General features: G+C 40.8%; 1 pseudogene; it reads left to right on the top strand.

The window, feature by feature from the left end:
* LOC121598695 overlaps window positions 1–7,608 on the top strand; it is a 23,999-nt pseudogene extending 16,391 nt beyond the window's left edge.
* The last annotated feature ends 887 nt before the right edge of the window (window positions 7,609–8,495 follow it).

Here is an 8,495-nt window from a genome sequence, read left to right as displayed (position 1 = left end):
TTTGACGCATATTTCAAATATTATTCTCTACCTGTCCAACTCCAATATTATAATATTCGATACAGTGATTTATTAGCCCATCTCTTATTGCTTCAGCTTTGATTTTTTTAATTGTGTACCTTGCTCGATTTAATATTATATACATATTATTATACAAGTGCGAAATAAAACAACCCTATATGATTTCCTTTACATTGCCAGTTACGTAATTCGATAGTAACTATGCAAAAACAATTGGCATACCAATTCTGATGAAGCGTATACACAGGATTAGCTTCTCCCTCAGGTAGACTAGAACCTAAGAAAAGGCTTAAAAATCGATACAGTGTCATTCACTCACCGTGCACTTGTGCCATTTCCACCTCATCGCAATCACACTAACAAGACCAAATTGAATTATAGCGTACGTCTAAACCATCAATCCTTCACAAAATCATATTTTCTATACTGCTCCGGTTGCAGATTCGTACGGGAGGCAACCGGCTTCAATGTGGACATGCGGATCGGCATTCACACTGGCAACGTGCTGTGCGGTGTGCTGGGATTGCGGAAATGGCAGTTCGACGTTTGGAGTGATGACGTGACCCTGGCAAACCATATGAAAGCGGTGGAGTTGCAGGGTAAGAGCATAATCGTTAGCCGTTTTTACCGTTCTAGCCGCTCCCATTGCGCTCGTCGCCAGCTTTTCCTGGACACTTATATCCCGATGTTTTGCTGTGTTCCGCCCCGGGAAAGGATTCCTTACTCCTAACCCATTATTAACTTTGTTTTTGTTTCATTTCCCCAACACTGTACCGGTTTTGACTTAAAACCACACAAAATACTAAAAAAATCTGCGTCGCTCCAGCCGGGTACACATCACAAAGGCAACGCTGGATTACCTAGGCGACATGTTCGAGGTTGAACCGGGCGGGGTGCGTCCAGAGAGTCCTACTTGGCGGATCATAAATTGAAACATATCTTATCGTACCACCGAAGGTAAGGAACCTTTCCGATGTTTCAGCTTTATACAGACATTACAAAGGATACAGAGTTTTTTCCCTCGATTCTAAGATTAAGTGGTTGCTAGACTGGTCCCTTGAAGTCTTTATAACTGACTGCAATGTTTTGCATTATTTTTTATTATTTACATTTTACTATGTACTAGCTGAACTTCTTCTCTTTTTGGCACAACTACCGTTATCGGTCAAGGCATGCCTTGTACCCACTAGTGAAGCGAGCTTTAGCTTTCAGTGACTTATTGTTACCATAACAGGATAGTCTTCTTCTTCTATTTGACGTAACGTCCTACGCGGACATGCCGGCCTATACAGGCTTTCGAGACTTAATTCATTACTACGTAGCCGAATAGTCTATCCTTGCTACGGTGGGGCGGTTCATTCGGGGCTTGAACCCATGACGGACATGTTAAGTCGTACGAGTTGACGACTGTACCACCAACCCCGGCCCGACTAGATGAACACATTAAATATACATGTTGCTGCGAAGAAAGATCTTTGCATAGATGAGCCACAAAGAGCCATCTACACGAAATATAAAAACAAATGTACATTTATCATATTCATTAAACAGTAGTTTAAATTAAACACTCGTAATAAAAGAATATATTAAGAGCGATTCTTTTCTCAATAATCAAACAATTCTGAAAGCCCATTAAATCGTGCTTATTCGTACCTTTCTTAATTGTTAAACAAAATCCAGCCAATCTTAGCGCACCCGATTCGCAACCCGAGCACATAGACTTACAATGTAAATAAGAACCCTTGTGATCCCTCTGTCCATCTCATCAGGTTGACCGCTTCGTTTGAAGCGAGAAATAGAACCTTAACCCTGGGATTACGGAGAGCGGCACATAAATTCTACCTTTGTGTCGCTACCCCCGAAAGCGCTCATGGATGTTTGAACGATTGGCGAGTGGCTAATGAAATGAAATTTTCTGTTCTCTTCCCGGTTTTTCAACGGATCATGAACCTTGCCACAGAAACCTCCAACCGATTTGGTAAACCAGCCACCGCCAACTCGCACACACCAACTTCCAACATCGGCACCCCGTCCCCAACAACCATGGTTCAAATAACCGAGCCCGACCAGGAGCACCTGCTTCCGGTCTTGGAGCCACCGAAGACACCGAAAACGCCACGAACCCCTAAAACCCCGGATGACGTTCGGCGCTCGCACGCTTCCATCTCCCCTATCACTATTCCCGAGGAGCAGGAGCAACTGCTGCCACCATCTCCGGCCAATATTGCATCCGTGGGCATGGGCTGTTGCCACCGCCATCTCCAAACTCCAAGCAAACTGTGCAAATTAACCCGCCCCACCATTAACGAGGAGACGGTGGATAACGATGGTACAGCTAACGAGGCCGGCGAAGCGGATGAGGGAGAATCGAGGAAGAAATCCTGCCTGACGCTTCCCGTCGAACCAATTACCACCAACGGACACCTTCCGGAGCGTGTCGGAAGTCGCAAGCTCTCCGTACAAGGTACGCCGCAGATACCAGCAGCATTTCTGCTCTATCCTTTATTCTTTCACGCTTTCTCGTTATTATTGTGTAAGACATATCGAATAGTTGATACGATGAAAATTGCTGTAAAGGCAAGTTATGGTTCGATTCCATTTAGAAAATGAATTGCATAATCTGACGATCCGGTTTTGCAGCATAAATCAGTAGAATATGCATACTGAGAGCCATCATAGCAAAACATATATTTGACTATCCAGAACTACCAATGGAAATGCTTTGTGTTCGTGCCTTTCTTTACTTTCAAATTGGAAACAGAATTAATTCCATCGGTAAGGGATTTGCTTAAATACAAGACGTCGATGTTCCCTACAGTAAGGGAAAAATTATCTTGAAATCAAGCCCGGAACAGGACAATTATAAACTAAATTGAATTTAGGAAAATTCTTCCTGGAATAACATTGCAACGGGAACATGATACCTCGTTTAGATTTTCGTTTTTTTTTTTTCCATTCTTCATTCGTTTTAATTCAAAGGACTGTTTAAGGACTTAATCTCGTTCAACCACTTTTCGAATACTACCGTATATTTTCGCTACTTTTCGGCTTTCGACAGGATTGATTGCATTTGCTGAACGACGAAAATCGTCGAGTTCCATTTTCGGCGATATGCGCAAAATGTCGATTTCCAACATCGATTGTCTCCGGTCGCCCATGGTAGCCACACCAGGAGGGCCTTTGCTACGCACTCGCCCTTCATCAAAGATGACTAAGTACGTGGAGTGCTGGGCGCTGACAAACCGTTCGCAAACATCACTGACTCCAAAATGGCTAAGAACATTGGCTTGGCGGTAGGTGTGAAGATGCATATACTTTCTCCTCTGGTTGCAATGACTGACTGATACCGCTCCATTCCAGAGCATCGCGATGATCGAGTCGAATCTGTTACCGGAGGATGGGTATTGTGGTGAATGCAAGTGCTGGGGACCACCGAAGGAACTCCAACCCGTCACTATGTGGTACCGGAATACAGCTCGAGAGACGCTTTTTCGTGCACAGCCTGAGCCAACGTTTCGCTTTGATCTCATCTGCTCTTTCATTCTTTTCCTGACGATAGGACTGATACAAATCATAGTATTTAAAAGGTAGAAAACACGTATTTACGGCAATTTAGCTTCATAGATGTAATCGAATTGATTGTTTTATTTCATTGTTGCTCCATAATATCCCAACGGTTTACATTCACAGCAATGTAGTCGTTATTGGTTCACTCAGCGCAACAGCTGTAGCGTTAGGATTGTTTTTATACTTAAGTAACTACCAGATGTCGAACCTTTCGCCGCCGGGAAACAACGGCCAGGACAGGTCATAGCTGCCAGCCGTGGTCTTCGTTTAGCAATATTCCTTATTACCACAGCACTCATTGCAAGCTGTGCCATTTTCAGTGTGGTAAGTCGAAAACTGCGCCTGAAGCTCGTAAGCGGAACAAAATACCTTGCTCATCGTGTTTTTTTCTTACTAACCCATATTTCATTCATTCCATGCCAGATAAACTTTGACGATTTAGTTATAGCCGACATTCATTTCGTGAACAACACCACCGAGGATATCATGTACGACGATGAGTTTGCTTCTGTTGCTCCCGTCTACCTCTACATGTGCGCTATCAGCCTGGCAGCAGTCTCCGCTTTCCTGAAAGCGGGCTTTCTTGTCAAAGGAATGCTGATGGCAATATTCGTCGCTATCCAGTCTTCTGTCTTATGGACAAGCTCTCTGTTTGAGGCTTACGGGACGTTGGGCAATTCGTAAGTTTTTTGCGAAAATACAACAAGACATTACTACTTTGTTTTATTATAGCAAACGCAATAAATTAGAATTTTTTATCAAATAACTTTGCACTAAGAAATAAGAAATTACAGGTACAATATAAACAGCTAAATTTTGTTAGGCCTATTCCAAAAGCAAAACAATTCATGGGTTGATTAAAAAATTATCCCATAGCAAATATGAATAACAATATAAATAGAAAGTTTACTAAAAATATTTCGACATCAGAATGGTTCAAATATGTAATCTTTGGTAGATAAATAATCCCACCTCCCAGAACATGCTAAATTCAATGAGATTCTTACGCTTTTTTCTTAGGTGGCCTTTAGGATTTCAAGGCTTGCTATTCCTATTACTGATAAGTGCTGTGTTGCATACACTCGATCGCCAAGGTGAATATGCCGCTCGAACCGACTTCCTGTGGAAAGCCAAGCTAAAGGTGGAGCAAGAAGAGGTCGAAACTATGCGAGGATCAATAAGGTAACTATTTACTAGCAGCGGGAGTCATAAAAACTATAAATTAATCGCGTTCCTGTGGCTGCTGCATTTATTCGCCCGGGACGTGCCACATGCAACCTGAATCGTTTGCTCATTTCCCACCACTTTTTTTCTGGACAACCACCCGCAACGTTTGCTTCTCACCGTATTCCGATTCTTGACTGCTCTTCCCACAAACCAACAACGCACGATTTCTGCCCTGTTCCACTTGCTTGCCGGTATGCTCAACCTGTTTCGGTTGAGTAGATTTTATTGGAAAACATATTGCCCGCGCACGTCGCCCAGCACTTTCTCAAGAAGGAACGTGCCGTGCAGGAGCTTTATCACGAGAGTTACTCGTCTGTTGCGGTCATGTTTGCTTCGATTCCGAACTACAAGGAGTTCTACGACGAAACGGATGTGACAAGCAGGGCTTGATGCTTTACGGTTACTGAACGAGATTCTGCGACTTTGACAAGCTTCTGCTGCCTAGCCTAAGTGTATCGAGAAGATAAAAACCATCGGAAGTACCTACATGATTGCATCCGGACTACGCCCCGGCAAGGAAGAGGGTGCCACGGTAAGCTCCCTATCTATAATACATTCTACTGTTTCCCACCCACGTTTAAAGGTGCTATTACCAACGTACTAGGATCACGAAACTGTACTATATTGTTGTTACCAATTCGATTTGTACTGTGAATGCATGCTTGTTTTAATACCGCATGAGCTATAAATAGCAATAAGCAAACATATTTTTTGCATGAATTTTATTTCTTTACCTCAACATATAAAAAAATCCCTATGAAAAGTGCTTCCAAGTGCACATGTAAAATTTAAAAACAGGCGCTAGTTGAATATTTTTCTCAAGAATTGATGATGCACTAGAACCGTATGCATTAAGACCATCCCATAACAACCCAACTCAACATATACCAATATGGATTCATATTGAGAATGGTTTCTATCTATAGCTAGGGACATAAAGGTAAAGGGCTTCCGAAGTTTGCTTGATTCATCAACCAACAACCGCCACAACCACCAACCGCAGCGCTATGGGCCAATATGCAGATTGGTTTATTTGTTAGGGTCGCCGCTCTCTGCACATTTCTTTTCATTACTGGAACGTGTGCAAAACGACGCCCAAGGAATTTTCTTAAGTTAATTGGAAATTATTATCCATCGCATGCAAATCGACCCGGCAAAATGGCTGCCACGTTTTAAGCATAAAACTTTTTCATTACCTAGAATCAATGTTTGCGCTGTCTGTTTCATGTGGCAGTTTTTATTTCTACGAAACCCAATTTACTGCTTCCTATTTTATGTAATGTGCTGCCAAATTAACTACCAAAACTATATCTAAAGAATTTGTTCATGGTTGTATAGTATACCCAATTTTAAAGAAAATGTGTTTTGTTTTGTTTTTTAACCACCACAACAAGCGTTATCGTTAACAGTCACAAATTGTTGAATTGTTTTCACTTATGTATACTAACTCACTTGTTTCCCATTTCATGATTGTGCATTTGTTTCCACGTCCAACCCGGTAGAAAATAATGAGCTGGTACGTATCACCACCAACTGCTGGAATGGTAGACCTTGTTAGACTTTTGATTTTAACCACCTCCACCTGGATGTTAGTAAACGGTTGAAACATCTAAATGACGTTAGGGAGGCACATCACTTACACCCAACTCACCTTTACTCCCTAATGGAACTGATCGAAGTGTTTCCCAAGTATTCCCTGCTGTTTGCTTCCGGTGGACGGTGACGTTATTATACCATCAATTTTTATACGTCCAGCAACATCATGACCTATCGTTATTTTCGCCATTTTCTCTGCATTAAGCGCTCTTTTAGAGCAGCTTTTCAATTTCATTATTTTCACCATCCGTCTATCATTATCTATTCCCTCTCTTCGCACTGGAAACAATGATCTTCCGGTGTGGCCAATACAACGATGAACTCCCGCCCGCCCGTTTAGGATGAAAAACGTACCGAGGAACACAATGTAGTCGTGCTAGTGGAGTTTGCCATTGCTCTCATGACGGCATTGGATCAAATAAATCGTGAATCGTTCCAAAGATTCCGGTTGCGGATCGGCCTCAACCATGGTCCGGTGATAGCCGGTGTCATAGGAGCCCAAAAGCCACAATACGACATCTGGAGCAACACAGTTAACGTGGCGTCCCGTATGGACTCATGTGGAGTGATGGGACGAGTACAGGTAATATAACGTTATGTGCTAACTTTTCCGTTCAAGTGCATGTGGAAAGAGTTCAATGGACATTCTAACGAAAGATAAGTTTACCATTTATTGTTGTTTGTTTAGTGAGGTATTGTTTTCTAAACAGGAGTGTATTCATTCTATAAAAAGATGTATAGAAACAAATGTTTTTATTCTCAAGCTTTAATTATTTACCATATAAGTGCAAACATCTATTTAGACTTTTTAATCATTATTATACTTTTTTTTATAGATTTATTTTTTCCTATAATTTCATAAAAGTATATTTATTATTAGTTTTTCTGAATTTATTTCAATCATGTTTTGCTCTTTGCAGAATCAATCTTATTATGAAACAAATAAAGATTTACCGCTGCGGTATATCTTAGCTTGCTTCAATTTCATAATATCTTTCATTTGTTTTTAAAATCCACAGGTTACAGAAAACACGGCCAAAGTCCTTATGGCAGCAGGTTATTCGTGCGATTGTCGTGGACCTATTCATGTCAAAGGCAAAGGAATTCTGACGACTTACTTTGTTAAAACACCATTTGATGAACGTATTTAGGCGTAGTTTAAATAACATGTGCCAAAAGACAGTGTTGTAGTTACATGGAAAAACGTACACCAAAGACATACACAAAACGTCGTAATCAGTATTACGAAACAAACGATGCGATTTTAGAATAGAATTGAGCATAGAAACATAAACTTCAGCTTCTGCGTAATCTGCTACGTTTGGTCATTTACGTACCTTATGAAGGTATTAAACAACCATAATGGTTAACTCGATATGTGGCAAAATAGTTCTTTAGCTTTGGTGTAAACTTTGCACTGCCAGTTTTGCAATCATTTATTACAATAGAATGTATACCTTCCATAGTTTCTCCTTCGACAAAGCACTCGAAAAAGACTTGTGTCAATTGAAACATTGATTCCATTGCAAACCATACACAGTTTCGATTCTATTTTCTTCTCTGCATTGTTTCATCACTACCATAAATATATCATCACGGAAATACATTTCTAGAGCTTTTTTATTATTTTGAAGAAATTTTGAGATGAAATTACTGTATACATAATCAACCTATGCTTTGATTACATTGTACCTAAAGCCAAATAAATTTAACCTTTACAAAAGTCAGATGTTGTGTGAAATAGCAAGCGTATTTCATTTACTTTGTTTACTCCACCAATAAGTGCCTTGTACTGAAAGAACTGAACAAACGTAAGGTAAGAACAAATCCCCATCACACTGCCTTTCTATTACGCCAATTTTATCACTCCACTCTGAAACGGCAGTATAATATATTTTGTTCATCTTAAAGACAGAGTGAATCCATTACGTTACTCTATTACCTGAAAACGAGGACGCTCTTAAAGGGCATACCAATGCCAAGGGAATTTTACTCATGGCAATATCTTGAAGGGAGGGCACCATTACCCTAATGTAGGAGGGTTCCAGGATAATGGTACAGATAGACCCATATATAGTCCAACA

The sequence above is a fragment of the Anopheles merus genome, chromosome 3L, assembly GCF_017562075.2.
Source record: "Anopheles merus strain MAF chromosome 3L, AmerM5.1, whole genome shotgun sequence".
NCBI lineage: Eukaryota > Metazoa > Arthropoda > Insecta > Diptera > Culicidae > Anopheles > Anopheles merus.
Note: the sequence above shows the minus strand (reverse complement) of the source record. Positions and strands in the feature narration are given on the sequence as shown.